Here is a 17,154-nt window from a genome sequence, read left to right on the forward strand (position 1 = left end):
GAGTGTGTCGTCGCCCCTGAGGCATAGCAGAGTATGCCTCCGCTTTTATTTTCGGTTTATGGCAAGAAGTCTTGCTGCTAACAACACCCTGCTTTACGTGCTGCGTCGACACTAGAGGATGGCGGCATTTTTGGAGAGGAAAAGGTAGGGCTATAGGGGAGGTAGGAGGGAAAAAAAGTGTAGTATCTGCTCTTATCAGCTTAATATCTGATACGTCCTGCATTGCACGACCAGAATATTAAACTCATTTTTGGCTTATGACGGAGTGCTAGGGGCTTGCTCCACCTCTGTCGCGGGTTGGCCCGGCATTGCAGTACCGCCGGGATCGGCCCACCTAAAATTAATTAAAACACAGCCTGAAATGGGTTAACATTCTGCAGTGATCAGATATTCCGCTGGTAGCAAAACTTGTCGTAGTTGTTGATGTGCCCAGTAGTTAGTTGCTTACACACCACGATTTCTTTTAATTAATTTAAAATTATCTTAAGAAATTTTTTTTTTTTTGGTGTTAGCCAGACCGCACTTGCAGCCGCATTACGCTAGGCTGGTAATTTATGGTGGCACAGGACAGTGCCTTCGGATGCCTCGTTAGCGTCTCTTATGGTCCTATCGCAGATAATTTTAATAATATTTTTTGGAGTTATAACCTTAGCTCCTCGCGAACGTCGTCGTCGTCGTCGTCGTCGCCGCCGCACGCACGCAGAATACGTGGTACACACGCACACACACATATGCAGTAGGCGGTGGACGATGTAAGCACTCGGCTAGGTGTAGCTCGCGCCAGTATAGCTCGCGCCGGCCTGGCGCTGCTGTGGGGCGACCTCACGGCTTCTCCACTGGCCTGGCAGCTAGCGGCGTTCAAATGGGAGTCGCAGTTTACTCCTCGACATGGAGGGTGGTACTGGGCTGTTGACGAGTGCTCTCGTATTTTGTCGTTCCCTCCGGCACTTGCCTTTGCGATGTTTTCGACGGTCGCCTGTTGCCATATCGGCCCGCACCACCATGTGTGACTCCCACATGTGGAGCGTACATGCTGCAAGCATTTAGGCCCTGACACTGCGTTTTATCATCTCTGGCGGTACTCCGCAAGAATACCGCCCTTCGATTGTGCCATTCCAGCACTAATTGAAGTGCTAGATTTTCCGGCCTGTTAGGAGACCGCTCCTGCAAAATGTGCGAGGAGATTTTTGCTGGTTGCGAGCTACCCGCCGATTTTCTAGCTGTACGTATTGCCCTTAATCCAAAGGTCACAGTCGACTGTCGGGCTAGAGACGTACGTCCCATCACCGTTCTTAACACTGTTTATAAGTTGGTGGCACGAAGTGTGGCTTCACGTCTTAAACAGGTAATGAATAAGGTACTTTGTCCCACTCAATCATGTGGCGTTTCGAATCGAACCACCTTCACCGCTGCTTCTATATACCGTGATGCTGTCTTACTCACCCACCGCCGACGCTCGAACCCCGGCTGCAATTGATCCCTAGATTTCGCCGGTGCCTTCGATAGGGTCTCCCATCCTTACCTGCTGGCCGTTATGTCGCGGATGGGTTTCGGGGAGCACTTCATAAGAGTCATCCGGCACTTCTTGGATGGAGCAAATTCCACAATCATTGTGAACGGCTGCAGATCACGACCAATTCCCATCAGACGATCAGTTCGTCAAGGGTGTCCCTTGTCAGTGTATTTTATCGCTTTGGACCCCGTGCTGCGTGACATCGGACGAATGGTCGATGGTGTTCCTTTCCCAGGCGTCACCTTCCGCTGTGCGGCATACGCGGATGGTGTAGGTGTGTTTGTAGCAAACGCCAGGGACATCGATTCAGTTCGCCGAGTCCTCCACGTTTATGAACGAGCATCCGGTGCCATGTTAAAAGTCAACAAAATGGTGCTAATCCCACTAGGACCACGATCATTGACCATCGAGCGCCCATGGTTCCGGATTGTAGGGGAACAACGTATCTTGGGTCTTGAGGTGACTGCCTGTCCGCAGCGCATCTTAACACTCACGTGCAGGCGGATTCTCACGCGCATCAGAGGACTTTGCGTGAGTCACACTGATCGACGACTCGACCTCCATCATTGAATCCAACTGATTAATACTTACATCCTATAACGGGCATGGTATGTAGCACAACTCCTTACGCTACCGAAACAAACCAGCAGAGCCATCTCACAAACAGTATATTGCCTGTTGTGGCGGCATGCACTATTCAAAGTTGATGCACAGACTTGTACACTGCCAAAGGTCGATGGTGGCCTTGGACTCATTGACTTTCCCCGCAAATGTGCGGCAATCCTGATTCACCGTATCGCCACTTTGCGTGAGATTGACCCAGGTGGGACAACAGCGGTGCTTTTCGACCGTTATCGCCCACAATCGGCGCGTGAACCAGTATGTTTGACACATATTACATTCCGGATGACGGCAGTCAAGGTCTATTACCTCAATCAAAGTTACGTCCTAACAGTGGCCACCGACAAGGCACGCACATCAAAGCGCCTTTACTAGGCGCTTCAAGAGCCAGCCCACACCACATAAATTGGAGGACAGACGACCATCGGTCATCTGGCACCAAGCTTGGGCTAATATCAACCACCCAGCCCTCCCCACAAAAGTTTCAGCGCTATGGTATCGCGTTGTAAACAATTTAATACCCACTAATCATCGCTTGGCGGCCATCCGCCTATGGCCCTCGGCTGCTTGCGGCCGATGTGGTGACGTAGACACCAGAGAGCATCGTCTCTTATGCCCTCACGTCACAGAAGTGTGGGACCTTGCACGTGTGCTATTAGCGCTGATCGGTGGGACTACACTGGACAATGTGCCAATCGACTGGTTCCTTACGCCTGATATTCAGACCAACCCCCGAAAACGACATAACGCAGTGGTGTGGCTCTTGGGCCACACCATTTTCACGATCTATGACCTTTGCCTCACCGATGCTGTCTCTTTCATGGACTACCTTTGGAGCCAGCATCGCCTGGCGGAATGTGACCGGAAATATACCATTACTTTTGCAAGATTTCTTAAAGTTGCAATGGTTCATGGTTATCAAAAGGTGGTCCAGGCTGAGTAAGGCACCTCGTATAAGAATTGCCTGAGTGTACCCCTGGATCTTTGTCACTCGGACTTTCAAACTACTCTTGACTTAACCATACCCCAGGTTTGATATTGGCCTTCTGGGCATCACTAGAGTAGACTGCTCTATGATACTGATAATATGGAAATTGGTAACATGGAAATTGTGTGAACGTTGTATGAAAAATTATTGGAAAATTGGAAAACACATAATCTATCTTAGGGGATTATTACTTCGTTAATTCTATGGGCTATGGGATTATCTCGCCAGTTTCGTTTGAGTGTGCTACCGTCGCTGTTTTTTTTTTTTGCCTTCATTTCTGTCTTTATTTATTTCTTTCTATTTAGTTTTTAACATCATCACTTGCCTCACACCTGCAGAGGCAAGTGTGTTTCTGAGGAGTGTGTCGTCGCCCCCTGAGGCATAGCAGAGTATGCCTCCGCTTTTATTTTCGGTTTATGGCAATAAGTCTTGCTGCTAACAACACCCTGCTTTACGTGCTGCGTCGACACTAGAGGATGGCGGCATTTTTGGAGAGGAAAAGGTAGGGCTATAGGGGAGGTAGGAGGGAAAAAAAGTGTAGTATCTGCTCTTATCAGCTTAATATCTGATACGTCCTGCATTGCACGACCAGAATATTAAACTCATTTTTGGCTTATGACGGAGTGCTAGGGGCTTGCTCCACCTCTGTCGCGGGTTGGCCCGGCATTGCAGTACCGTCGGGATCGGCCCACCTAAAATTAATTAAAACACAGCCTGAAATGGGTTAACATTCTGCAGTGATCAGATATTCCGCTGGTAGCAAAACTTGTCGTAGTTGTTGATGTGCCCAGTAGTTAGTTGCTTACACACCACGATTTCTTTTAATTAATTTAAAATTATCTTAAGAAATTTTTTTTTTTTTGTGTTAACCAGACCGCACTTGCAGCCGCATTACGCTAGGCTGGTAATTTATGGTGGCACAGGACAGTGCCTTCGGATGCCTCGTTAGCGTCTCTTATGGTCCTATCGCAGATAATTTTAATAATATTTTTTGGAGTTATAACCTTAGCTCCTCGCGAACGTCGTCGTCGTCGTCGTCGCCGCCGCACGCACGCAGAATACGTGGTACACACGCACACACACATAGGCAGTAGGCGGTGGACGATGTAAGCACTCGACTAGGTGTAGCTCGCGCCAGTATAGCTCGCGCCGGCCTGGCGCTGCTGTGGGGCGGCCTCACGGCTTCTCCACTGGCCTGGCAGCTAGCGGCGTTCAAATGGGAGTCGCAGTTTACTCCTCGACATGGAGGGTGGTACTGGGCTGTTGACGAGTGCTCTCGTATTTTGTCGTTCCCTCCGGCACTTGCCTTTGCGATGTTTTCGACGGTCGCCTGTTGCCATATCGGCCCGCACCACCATGTGTGACTCCCACATGTGGAGCGTACATGCTGCAAGCATTTAGTCCCTGACACTGCGGTTTTTCATCTCTGGCGGTACTCCGCAAGGATACCGCCCTTCGATTGTGCCATTCCAGCACTAATTGAAGTGCTAGATTTTCCGGCCTGTTAGGAGACCGCTCCTGCAAAATGTGCGAGGAGATTTTTGCTGGTTGCGAGCTACCCGCCGATTTTCTAGCTGTACGTATTGCCCTTAATCCAAAGGTCACAGTCGACTGTTGGGCTAGAGACGTACGTCCCATCACCGTTCTTAACACTGTTTATAAGTTGGTGGCACGAAGTGTGGCTTCACGTCTTAAACAGGTAATGAATAAGGTACTTTGTCCCACTCAATCATGTGGCGTTTCGAATCGAACCACCTTCACCGCTGCTTCTATATACCGTGATGCTGTCTTACTCACCCACCGCCGACGCTCGAACCCCAGCTGCAATTGATCCCTAGATTTCGCCGGTGCCTTCGATAGGGTCTCCCATCCTTACCTGCTGGCCGTTATGTCGCGGATGGGTTTCGGGGAGCACTTCATAAGAGTCATCCGGCACTTCTTGGATGGAGCAAATTCCACAATCATTGTGAACGGCTGCAGATCACGACCAATTCCCATCAGACGATCAGTTCGACAAGGGTGTCCCTTGTCAGTGTATTTTATCGCTTTGGACCCCGTGCTGCGTGACATCGGACGAATGGTCGATGGTGTTCCTTTCCCAGGCGTCACCTTCCGCAGTGCGGCATACGCAGATGGTGTAGGTGTGTTTGTAGCAAACGCCAGGGACATCGATTCAGTTCGCCGAGTCCTCCACGTTTATGAACGAGCATCCGGTGCCATGTTAAAAGTCAACAAAATGGTGCTAATCCCACTAGGACCACGATCATTGACCATCGAGCGCCCATGGTTCCGGATTGTAGGGGAACAACGTATCTTGGGTCTTGAGGTGACTGCCTGTCCGCAGCGCATCTTAACACTCACGTGCAGGCGGATTCTCACGCGCATCAGAGGACTTTGCGTGAGTCACACTGATCGACGACTCGACCTCCATCATTGAATCCAACTGATTAATACTTACATCCTATAACGGGCATGGTATGTAGCACAACTCCTTACGCTACCGAAACAAACCAGCAGAGCCATCTCACAAACAGTATATTGCCTGTTGTGGCGGCATGCACTATTCAAAGATGATGCACAGACTTGTACACTGCCAAAGGTCGATGGTGGCCTTGGACTCATTGACTTTCCCCGCAAATGTGCGGCAATCCTGATTCACCGTATCGCCACTTTGCGTGAGATTGACCCAGGTGGGACAACAGCGGTGCTTTTCGACCGTTATCGCCCACAATCGGCGCGTGAACCAGTATGTTTGACACATATTACATTCCGGATGACGGCAGTCAAGGTCTATTACCTCAATCAAAGTTACGTCCTAACAGTGGCCACCGACAAGGCACGCACATCAAAGCGCCTTTACTAGGCGCTTCGAGAGCCAGCCCACACCACATAAATTGGAGGACAGACGACCATCAGTCATCTGGCACCAAGCTTGGGCTAATATCAACCACCCAGCCCTCCCCACAGAAGTTTCAGCGCTATGGTATCGCGTTGTAAACAATTTAATACCCACTAATCATCGCTTGGCGGCCATCCGCCTATGGCCCTCGGCTGCTTGCGGCCGATGTGGTGACGTAGACACCAGAGAGCATCGTCTCTTATGCCCTCACGTCACAGAAGTGTGGGACCTTGCACGTGTGCTATTAGCGCTGATCGGTGGGACTACACTGGACTATGTGCCAATCGACTGGTTCCTTACGCCTGATATTCAGACCAACCCCCGAAAACGACATAACGCAGTGGTGTGGCTCTTGGGCCACACCATTTTCACGATCTATGACCTTTGCCTCACCGATGCTGTCTCTTTCATGGACTACCTTTGGAGCCAGCATCGCCTGGCGGAATGTGACCGGAAATATACCATTACTTTTGCAAGATTTCTTAAAGTTGCAATGGTTCATGGTTATCAAAAGGTGGTCCAGGCTGAGTAAGGCACCTCGTATAAGAATTGCCTGAGTGTACCCCTGGATCTTTGTCACTCGGACTTTCAAACTACTCTTGACTTAACCATACCCCAGGTTTGATATTGGCCTTCTGGGCATCACTAGAGTAGACTGCTCTATGATACTGATAATATGGAAATTGGTAACATGGAAATTGTGTGAACGTTGTATGAAAAATTATTGGAAAATTGGAAAACACATAATCTATCTTAGGGGATTATTACTTCGTTAATTCTATGGGCTATGGGATTATCTCGCCAGTTTCGTTTGAGTGTGCTACCGTCGCTGTTTTTTTTTTTTTTTGCCTTCATTTCTGTCTTTATTTATTTCTTTCTATTTAGTTTTTAACATCATCACTTGCCTCACACCTGCAGAGGGAAGTGTGTTTCTGAGGAGTGTGTCGTCGCCCCCTGAGGCATAGCAGAGTATGCCTCCGCTTTTATTTTCGGTTTATGGCAATAAGTCTTGCTGCTAACAACACCCTGCTTTACGTGCTGCGTCGACACTAGAGGATGGCGGCATTTTTGGAGAGGAAAAGGTAGGGCTATAGGGGAGGTAGGAGGGAAAAAAAGTGTAGTATCTGCTCTTATCAGCTTAATATCTGATACGTCCTGCATTGCACGACCAGAATATTAAACTCATTTTTGGCTTATGACGGAGTGCTAGGGGCTTGCTCCACCTCTGTCGCGGGTTGGCCCGGCATTGCAGTACCGTCGGGATCGGCCCACCTAAAATTAATTAAAACACAGCCTGAAATGGGTTAACATTCTGCAGTGATCAGATATTCCGCTGGTAGCAAAACTTGTCGTAGTTGTTGATGTGCCCAGTAGTTAGTTGCTTACACACCACGATTTCTTTTAATTAATTTAAAATTATCTTAAGAAATTTTTTTTTTTTTGGTGTTAGCCAGACCGCACTTGCAGCCGCATTACGCTAGGCTGGTAATTTATGGTGGCACAGGACAGTGCCTTCGGATGCCTCGTTAGCGTCTCTTATGGTCCTATCGCAGATAATTTTAATAATATTTTTTGGAGTTATAACCTTAGCTCCTCGCGAACGTCGTCGTCGTCGTCGTCGTCGCCGCCGCACGCACGCAGAATACGTGGTACACACGCACACACACATATGCAGTAGACGGTGGACGATGTAAGCACTCGGCTAGGTGTAGCTCGCGCCAGTATAGCTCGCGCCGGCCTGGCGCTGCTGTGGGGCGGCCTCACGGCTTCTCCACTGGCCTGGCAGCTAGCGGCGTTCAAATGGGAGTCGCAGTTTACTCCTCGACATGGAGGGTGGTACTGGGCTGTTGACGAGTGCTCTCGTATTTTGTCGTTCCCTCCGGCACTTGCCTTTGCGATGTTTTCGACGGTCGCCTGTTGCCATATCGGCCCGCACCACCATGTGTGACTCCCACATGTGGAGCGTACATGCTGCAAGCATTTAGGCCCTGACACTGCGGTTTTTCATCTCTGGCGGTACTCCGCAAGGATACCGCCCTTCGATTGTGCCATTCCAGCACTAATTGAAGTGCTAGATTTTCCGGCCTGTTAGGAGACCGCTCCTGCAAAATGTGCGAGGAGATTTTTGCTGGTTGCGAGCTACCCGCCGATTTTCTAGCTGTACGTATTGCCCTTAATCCAAAGGTCACAGTCGACTGTCGGACTAGAGACGTACGTCCCATCACCGTTCTTAACACTGTTTATAAGTTGGTGGCACGAAGTGTGGCTTCACGTCTTAAACAGGTAATGAATAAGGTACTTTGTCCCACTCAATCATGTGGCGTTTCGAATCGAACCACCTTCACCGCTGCTTCTATATACCGTGATGCTGTCTTACTCACCCACCGCCGACGCTCGAACCCCGGCTGCAATTGATCCCTAGATTTCGCCGGTGCCTTCGATAGGGTCTCCCATCCTTACCTGCTGGCCGTTATGTCGCGGATGGGTTTCGGGGAGCACTTCATAAGAGTCATCCGGCACTTCTTGGATGGAGCAAATTCCACAATCATTGTGAACGGCTGCAGATCACGACCAATTCCGATCAGACGATCAGTTCGACAAGGGTGTCCCTTGTCAGTGTATTTTATCGCTTTGGACTCCGTGCTGCGTGACATCGGACGAATGGTCGATGGTGTTCCTTTCCCAGGCGTCACCTTCCGCAGTGCGGCATACGCAGATGGTGTAGGTGTGTTTGTAGCAAACGCCAGGGACATCGATTCAGTTCGCCGAGTCCTCCACGTTTATGAACGAGCATCCGGTGCCATGTTAAAAGTCAACAAAATGGTGCTAATCCCACTAGGACCACGATCATTGACCATCGAGCGCCCATGGTTCCGGATTGTAGGGGAACAACGTATCTTGGGTCTTGAGGTGACTGCCTGTCTGCAGCGCATCTTAACACTCACGTGCAGGCGGATTCTCACGCGCATCAGAGGACTTTGCGTGAGTCACACTGATCGACGACTCGACCTCCATCATTGAATCCAACTGATTAATACTTACATCCTATAACGGGCATGGTATGTAGCACAACTCCTTACGCTACCGAAACAAACCAGCAGAGCCATCTCACAAACAGTATATTGCCTGTTGTGGCGGCATGCACTATTCAAAGTTGATGCACAGACTTGTACACTGCCAAAGGTCGATGGTGGCCTTGGACTCATTGACTTTCCCCGCAAATGTGCGGCAATCCTGATTCACCGTATCGCCACTTTGCGTGAGATTGACCCAGGTGGGACAACAGCGGTGCTTTTCGACCGTTATCGCCCACAATCGGCGCGTGAACCAGTATGTTTGACACATATTACATTCCGGATGACGGCAGTCAAGGTCTATTACCTCAATCAAAGTTACGTCCTAACAGTGGCCACCGACAAGGCACGCACATCAAAGCGCCTTTACTAGGCGCTTCGAGAGCCAGCCCACACCACATAAATTGGAGGACAGACGACCATCGGTCATCTGGCACCAAGCTTGGGCTAATATCAACCACCCAGCCCTCCCCACAGAAGTTTCAGCGCTATGGTATCGCGTTGTAAACAATTTAATACCCACTAATCATCGCTTGGCGGCCATCCGCCTATGGCCCTCGGCTGCTTGCGGCCGATGTGGTGACGTAGACACCAGAGAGCATCGTCTCTTATGCCCTCACGTCACAGAAGTGTGGGACCTTGCACGTGTGCTATTAGCGCTGATCGGTGGGACTACACTGGACTATGTGCCAATCGACTGGTTCCTTACGCCTGATATTCAGACCAACCCCCGAAAACGACATAACGCAGTGGTGTGGCTCTTGCGCCACACCATTTTCACGATCTATGACCTTTGCCTCACCGATGCTGTCTCTTTCATGGACTACCTTTGGAGCCAGCATCGCCTGGCGGAATGTGACCGGAAATATACCATTACTTTTGCAAGATTTCTTAAAGTTGCAATGGTTCATGGTTATCAAAAGGTGGTCCAGGCTGAGTAAGGCACCTCGTATAAGAATTGCCTGAGTGTACCCCTGGATCTTTGTCACTCGGACTTTCAAACTACTCTTGACTTAACCATACCCCAGGTTTGATATTGGCCTTCTGGGCATCACTAGAGTAGACTGCTCTATGATACTGATAATATGGAAATTGGTAACATGGAAATTGTGTGAACGTTGTATGAAAAATTATTGGAAAATTGGAAAACACATAATCTATCTTAGGGGATTATTACTTCGTTAATTCTATGGGCTATGGGATTATCTCGCCAGTTTCGTTTGAGTGTGCTACCGTCGCTGTTTTTTTTTTTTTTGCCTTCATTTCTGTCTTTATTTATTTCTTTCTATTTAGTTTTTAACATCATCACTTGCCTCACACCTGCAGAGGGAAGTGTGTTTCTGAGGAGTGTGTCGTCGCCCCCTGAGGCATAGCAGAGTATGCCTCCGCTTTTATTTTCGGTTTATGGCAATAAGTCTTGCTGCTAACAACACCCTGCTTTACGTGCTGCGTCGACACTAGAGGATGGCGGCATTTTTGGAGAGGAAAAGGTAGGGCTATAGGGGAGGTAGGAGGGAAAAAAAGTGTAGTATCTGCTCTTATCAGCTTAATATCTGATACGTCCTGCATTGCACGACCAGAATATTAAACTCATTTTTGGCTTATGACGGAGTGCTAGGGGCTTGCTCCACCTCTGTCGCGGGTTGGCCCGGCATTGCAGTACCGTCGGGATCGGCCCACCTAAAATTAATTAAAACACAGCCTGAAATGGGTTAACATTCTGCAGTGATCAGATATTCCGCTGGTAGCAAAACTTGTCGTAGTTGTTGATGTGCCCAGTAGTTAGTTGCTTACACACCACGATTTCTTTTAATTAATTTAAAATTATCTTAAGAAATTTTTTTTTTTTGGTGTTAGCCAGACCGCACTTGCAGCCGCATTACGCTAGGCTGGTAATTTATGGTGGCACAGGACAGTGCCTTCGGATGCCTCGTTAGCGTCTCTTATGGTCCTATCGCAGATAATTTTAATAATATTTTTTGGAGTTATAACCTTAGCTCCTCGCGAACGTCGTCGTCGTCGTCGCCGCCGCACGCACGCAGAATACGTGGTACACACGCACACACACATATGCAGTAGGCGGTGGACGATGTAAGCACTCGGCTAGGTGTAGCTCGCGCCAGTATAGCTCGCGCCGGCCTGGCGCTGCTGTGGGGCGGCCTCACGGCTTCTCCACTGGCCTGGCAGCTAGCGGCGTCCAAATGGGAGTCGCAGTTTACTCCTCGACATGGAGGGTGGTACTGGGCTGATAACGAGTGCTCTCGTATTTTGTCGTTCCCTCCGGCACTTGCCTTTGCGATGTTTTCGACGGTCGCCTGTTGCCATATCGGCCCGCACCACCATGTGTGACTCCCACATGTGGAGCGTATATGCTGCAAGCATTTAGGCCCTGACACTGCGGTTTTTCATCTCTGGCGGTACTCCGCAAGGATACCGCCCTTCGATTGTGCCATTCCAGCACTAATTGCAGTGCTAGATTTTCCGGCCTGTTAGGAGACCGCTCCTGCAAAATGTGCGAGGAGATTTTTGCTGGTTGCGAGCTACCCGCCGATTTTCTAGCTGTACGTATTGCCCTTAATCCAAAGGTCACAGTCGACTGTTGGGCTAGAGACGTACGTCCCATCACCGTTCTTAACACTGTTTATAAGTTGGTGGCACGAAGTGTGGCTTCACGTCTTAAACAGGTAATGAATAAGGTACTTTGTCCCACTCAATCATGTGGCGTTTCGAATCGAACCACCTTCACCGCTGCTTCTATATACCGTGATGCTGTCTTACTCACCCACCGCCGACGCTCGAACCCCAGCTGCAATTGATCCCTAGATTTCGCCGGTGCCTTCGATAGGGTCTCCCATCCTTACCTGCTGGCCGTTATGTCGCGGATGGGTTTCGGGGAGCACTTCATAAGAGTCATCCGGCACTTCTTGGATGGAGCAAATTCCACAATCATTGTGAACGGCTGCAGATCACGACCAATTCCCATCAGACGATCAGTTCGACAAGGGTGTCCCTTGTCAGTGTATTTTATCGCTTTGGACCCCGTGCTGCGTGACATCGGACGAATGGTCGATGGTGTTCCTTTCCCAGGCGTCACCTTCCGCAGTGCGGCATACGCAGATGGTGTAGGTGTGTTTGTAGCAAACGCCAGGGACATCGATTCAGTTCGCCGAGTCCTCCACGTTTATGAACGAGCATCCGGTGCCATGTTAAAAGTCAACAAAATGGTGCTAATCCCACTAGGACCACGATCATTGACCATCGAGCGCCCATGGTTCCGGATTGTAGGGGAACAACGTATCTTGGGTCTTGAGGTGACTGCCTGTCCGCAGCGCATCTTAACACTCACGTGCAGGCGGATTCTCACGCGCATCAGAGGACTTTGCGTGAGTCACACTGATCGACGACTCGACCTCCATCATTGAATCCAACTGATTAATACTTACATCCTATAACGGGCATGGTATGTAGCACAACTCCTTACGCTACCGAAACAAACCAGCAGAGCCATCTCACAAACAGTATATTGCCTGTTGTGGCGGCATGCACTATTCAAAGATGATGCACAGACTTGTACACTGCCAAAGGTCGATGGTGGCCTTGGACTCATTGACTTTCCCCGCAAATGTGCGGCAATCCTGATTCACCGTATCGCCACTTTGCGTGAGATTGACCCAGGTGGGACAACAGCGGTGCTTTTCGACCGTTATCGCCCACAATCGGCGCGTGAACCAGTATGTTTGACACATATTACATTCCGGATGACGGCAGTCAAGGTCTATTACCTCAATCAAAGTTACGTCCTAACAGTGGCCACCGACAAGGCACGCACAGCAAAGCGCCTTTACTAGGCGCTTCGAGAGCCAGCCCACACCACATAAATTGGAGGACAGACGACCATCAGTCATCTGGCACCAAGCTTGGGCTAATATCAACCACCCAGCCCTCCCCACAGAAGTTTCAGCACTATGGTATCGCGTTGTAAACAATTTAATACCCACTAATCATCGCTTGGCGGCCATCCGCCTATGGCCCTCGGCTGCTTGCGGCCGATGTGGTGACGTAGACACCAGAGAGCATCGTCTCTTATGCCCTCACGTCACAGAAGTGTGGGACCTTGCACGTGTGCTATTAGCGCTGATCGGTGGGACTACACTGGACTATGTGCCAATCGACTGGTTCCTTACGCCTGATATTCAGACCAACCCCCGAAAACGACATAACGCAGTGGTGTGGCTCTTGGGCCACACCATTTTCACGATCTATGACCTTTGCCTCACCGATGCTGTCTCTTTCATGGACTACCTTTGGAGCCAGCATCGCCTGGCGGAATGTGACCGGAAATATACCATTACTTTTGCAAGATTTCTTAAAGTTGCAATGGTTCATGGTTATCAAAAGGTGGTCCAGGCTGAGTAAGGCACCTCGTATAAGAATTGCCTGAGTGTACCCCTGGATCTTTGTCACTCGGACTTTCAAACTACTCTTGACTTAACCATACCCCAGGTTTGATATTGGCCTTCTGGGCATCACTAGAGTAGACTGCTCTATGATACTGATAATATGGAAATTGGTAACATGGAAATTGTGTGAACGTTGTATGAAAAATTATTGGAAAATTGGAAAACACATAATCTATCTTAGGGGATTATTACTTCGTTAATTCTATGGGCTATGGGATTATCTCGCCAGTTTCGTTTGAGTGTGCTACCGTCGCTGTTTTTTTTTTTTTGCCTTCATTTCTGTCTTTATTTATTTCTTTCTATTTAGTTTTTAACATCATCACTTGCCTCACACCTGCAGAGGGAAGTGTGTTTCTGAGGAGTGTGTCGTCGCCCCCTGAGGCATAGCAGAGTATGCCTCCGCTTTTATTTTCGGTTTATGGCAATAAGTCTTGCTGCTAACAACACCCTGCTTTACGTGCTGCGTCGACACTAGAGGATGGCGGCATTTTTGGAGAGGAAAAGGTAGGGCTATAGGGGAGGTAGGAGGGAAAAAAAGTGTAGTATCTGCTCTTATCAGCTTAATATCTGATACGTCCTGCATTGCACGACCAGAATATTAAACTCATTTTTGGCTTATGACGGAGTGCTAGGGGCTTGCTCCACCTCTGTCGCGGGTTGGCCCGGCATTGCAGTACCGTCGGGATCGGCCCACCTAAAATTAATTAAAACACAGCCTGAAATGGGTTAACATTCTGCAGTGATCAGATATTCCGCTGGTAGCAAAACTTGTCGTAGTTGTTGATGTGCCCAGTAGTTAGTTGCTTACACACCACGATTTCTTTTAATTAATTTAAAATTATCTTAAGAAATTTTTTTTTTTTTGGTGTTAGCCAGACCGCACTTGCAGCCGCATTACGCTAGGCTGGTAATTTATGGTGGCACAGGACAGTGCCTTCGGATGCCTCGTTAGCGTCTCTTATGGTCCTATCGCAGATAATTTTAATAATATTTTTTGGAGTTATAACCTTAGCTCCTCGCGAACGTCGTCGTCGTCGTCGTCGTCGCCGCCGCACGCACGCAGAATACGTGGTACACACGCACACACACATATGCAGTAGACGGTGGACGATGTAAGCACTCGGCTAGGTGTAGCTCGCGCCAGTATAGCTCGCGCCGGCCTGGCGCTGCTGTGGGGCGGCCTCACGGCTTCTCCACTGGCCTGGCAGCTAGCGGCGTTCAAATGGGAGTCGCAGTTTACTCCTCGACATGGAGGGTGGTACTGGGCTGTTGACGAGTGCTCTCGTATTTTGTCGTTCCCTCCGGCACTTGCCTTTGCGATGTTTTCGACGGTCGCCTGTTGCCATATCGGCCCGCACCACCATGTGTGACTCCCACATGTGGAGCGTACATGCTGCAAGCATTTAGGCCCTGACACTGCGGTTTTTCATCTCTGGCGGTACTCCGCAAGGATACCGCCCTTCGATTGTGCCATTCCAGCACTAATTGAAGTGCTAGATTTTCCGGCCTGTTAGGAGACCGCTCCTGCAAAATGTGCGAGGAGATTTTTGCTGGTTGCGAGCTACCCGCCGATTTTCTAGCTGTACGTATTGCCCTTAATCCAAAGGTCACAGTCGACTGTCGGACTAGAGACGTACGTCCCATCACCGTTCTTAACACTGTTTATAAGTTGGTGGCACGAAGTGTGGCTTCACGTCTTAAACAGGTAATGAATAAGGTACTTTGTCCCACTCAATCATGTGGCGTTTCGAATCGAACCACCTTCACCGCTGCTTCTATATACCGTGATGCTGTCTTACTCACCCACCGCCGACGCTCGAACCCCGGCTGCAATTGATCCCTAGATTTCGCCGGTGCCTTCGATAGGGTCTCCCATCCTTACCTGCTGGCCGTTATGTCGCGGATGGGTTTCGGGGAGCACTTCATAAGAGTCATCCGGCACTTCTTGGATGGAGCAAATTCTACAATCATTGTGAATGGCTGCAGATCACGACCAATTCCCATCAGACGATCAGTTCGACAAGGGTGTCCCTTGTCAGTGTATTTTATCGCTTTGGACTCCGTGCTGCGTGACATCGGACGAATGGTCGATGGTGTTCCTTTCCCAGGCGTCACCTTCCGCAGTGCGGCATACGCAGATGGTGTAGGTGTGTTTGTAGCAAACGCCAGGGACATCGATTCAGTTCGCCGAGTCCTCCACGTTTATGAACGAGCATCCGGTGCCATGTTAAAAGTCAACAAAATGGTGCTAATCCCACTAGGACCACGATCATTGACCATCGAGCGCCCATGGTTCCGGATTGTAGGGGAACAACGTATCTTGGGTCTTGAGGTGACTGCCTGTCTGCAGCGCATCTTAACACTCACGTGCAGGCGGATTCTCACGCGCATCAGAGGACTTTGCGTGAGTCACACTGATCGACGACTCGACCTCCATCATTGAATCCAACTGATTAATACTTACATCCTATAACGGGCATGGTATGTAGCACAACTCCTTACGCTACCGAAACAAACCAGCAGAGCCATCTCACAAACAGTATATTGCCTGTTGTGGCGGCATGCACTATTCAAAGTTGATGCACAGACTTGTACACTGCCAAAGGTCGATGGTGGTCTTGGACTCATTGACTTTCCCCGCAAATGTGCGGCAATCCTGATTCACCGTATCGCCACTTTGCGTGAGATTGACCCAGGTGGGACAACAGCGGTGCTTTTCGACCGTTATCGCCCACAATCGGCGCGTGAACCAGTATGTTTGACACATATTACATTCCGGATGACGGCAGTCAAGGTCTATTACCTCAATCAAAGTTACGTCCTAACAGTGGCCACCGACAAGGCACGCACATCAAAGCGCCTTTACTAGGCGCTTCGAGAGCCAGCCCACACCACATAAATTGGAGGACAGACGACCATCGGTCATCTGGCACCAAGCTTGGGCTAATATCAACCACCCAGCCCTCCCCACAGAAGTTTCAGCGCTATGGTATCGCGTTGTAAACAATTTAATACCCACTAATCATCGCTTGGCGGCCATCCGCCTATGGCCCTCGGCTGCTTGCGGCCGATGTGGTGACGTAGACACCAGAGAGCATCGTCTCTTATGCCCTCACGTCACAGAAGTGTGGGACCTTGCACGTGTGCTATTAGCGCTGATCGGTGGGACTACACTGGACTATGTGCCAATCGACTGGTTCCTTACGCCTGATATTCAGACCAACCCCCGAAAACGACATAACGCAGTGGTGTGGCTCTTGGGCCACACCATTTTCACGATCTATGACCTTTGCCTCACCGATGCTGTCTCTTTCATGGACTACCTTTGGAGCCAGCATCGCCTGGCGGAATGTGACGGGAAATATACCATTACTTTTGCAAGATTTCTTAAAGTTGCAATGGTTCATGGTTATCAAAAGGTGGTCCAGGCTGAGTAAGGCACCTCGTATAAGAATTGCCTGAGTGTACCCCTGGATCTTTGTCACTCGGACTTTCAAACTACTCTTGACTTAACCATACCCCAGGTTTGATATTGGCCTTCTGGGCATCACTAGAGTAGACTGCTCTATGATACTGATAATATGGAAATTGGTAACATG

General features: G+C 49.5%; 5 pseudogenes; all 5 read left to right on the forward strand.

The window, feature by feature from the left end:
• Nucleotides 1-126: 126 nt before the first annotated feature.
• On the forward strand, nt 127-339 carry LOC126421739 (U2 spliceosomal RNA; annotated as a pseudogene).
• A 3,267-nt stretch (nt 340-3,606) lies between these two features.
• On the forward strand, nt 3,607-3,819 carry LOC126422524 (U2 spliceosomal RNA; annotated as a pseudogene).
• A 3,266-nt stretch (nt 3,820-7,085) lies between these two features.
• LOC126422536 (U2 spliceosomal RNA) lies at nt 7,086-7,298 on the forward strand (annotated as a pseudogene).
• A 3,269-nt stretch (nt 7,299-10,567) lies between these two features.
• LOC126422547 (U2 spliceosomal RNA) lies at nt 10,568-10,780 on the forward strand (annotated as a pseudogene).
• Nucleotides 10,781-14,041: 3,261 nt separating this feature from the next.
• On the forward strand, nt 14,042-14,254 carry LOC126422558 (U2 spliceosomal RNA; annotated as a pseudogene).
• The last annotated feature ends 2,900 nt before the right edge of the window (nt 14,255-17,154 follow it).

Source organism: Schistocerca serialis, chromosome 1 (genome assembly GCF_023864345.2).
Source record: "Schistocerca serialis cubense isolate TAMUIC-IGC-003099 chromosome 1, iqSchSeri2.2, whole genome shotgun sequence".
In the NCBI taxonomy this organism is placed as follows: domain Eukaryota; kingdom Metazoa; phylum Arthropoda; class Insecta; order Orthoptera; family Acrididae; genus Schistocerca; species Schistocerca serialis.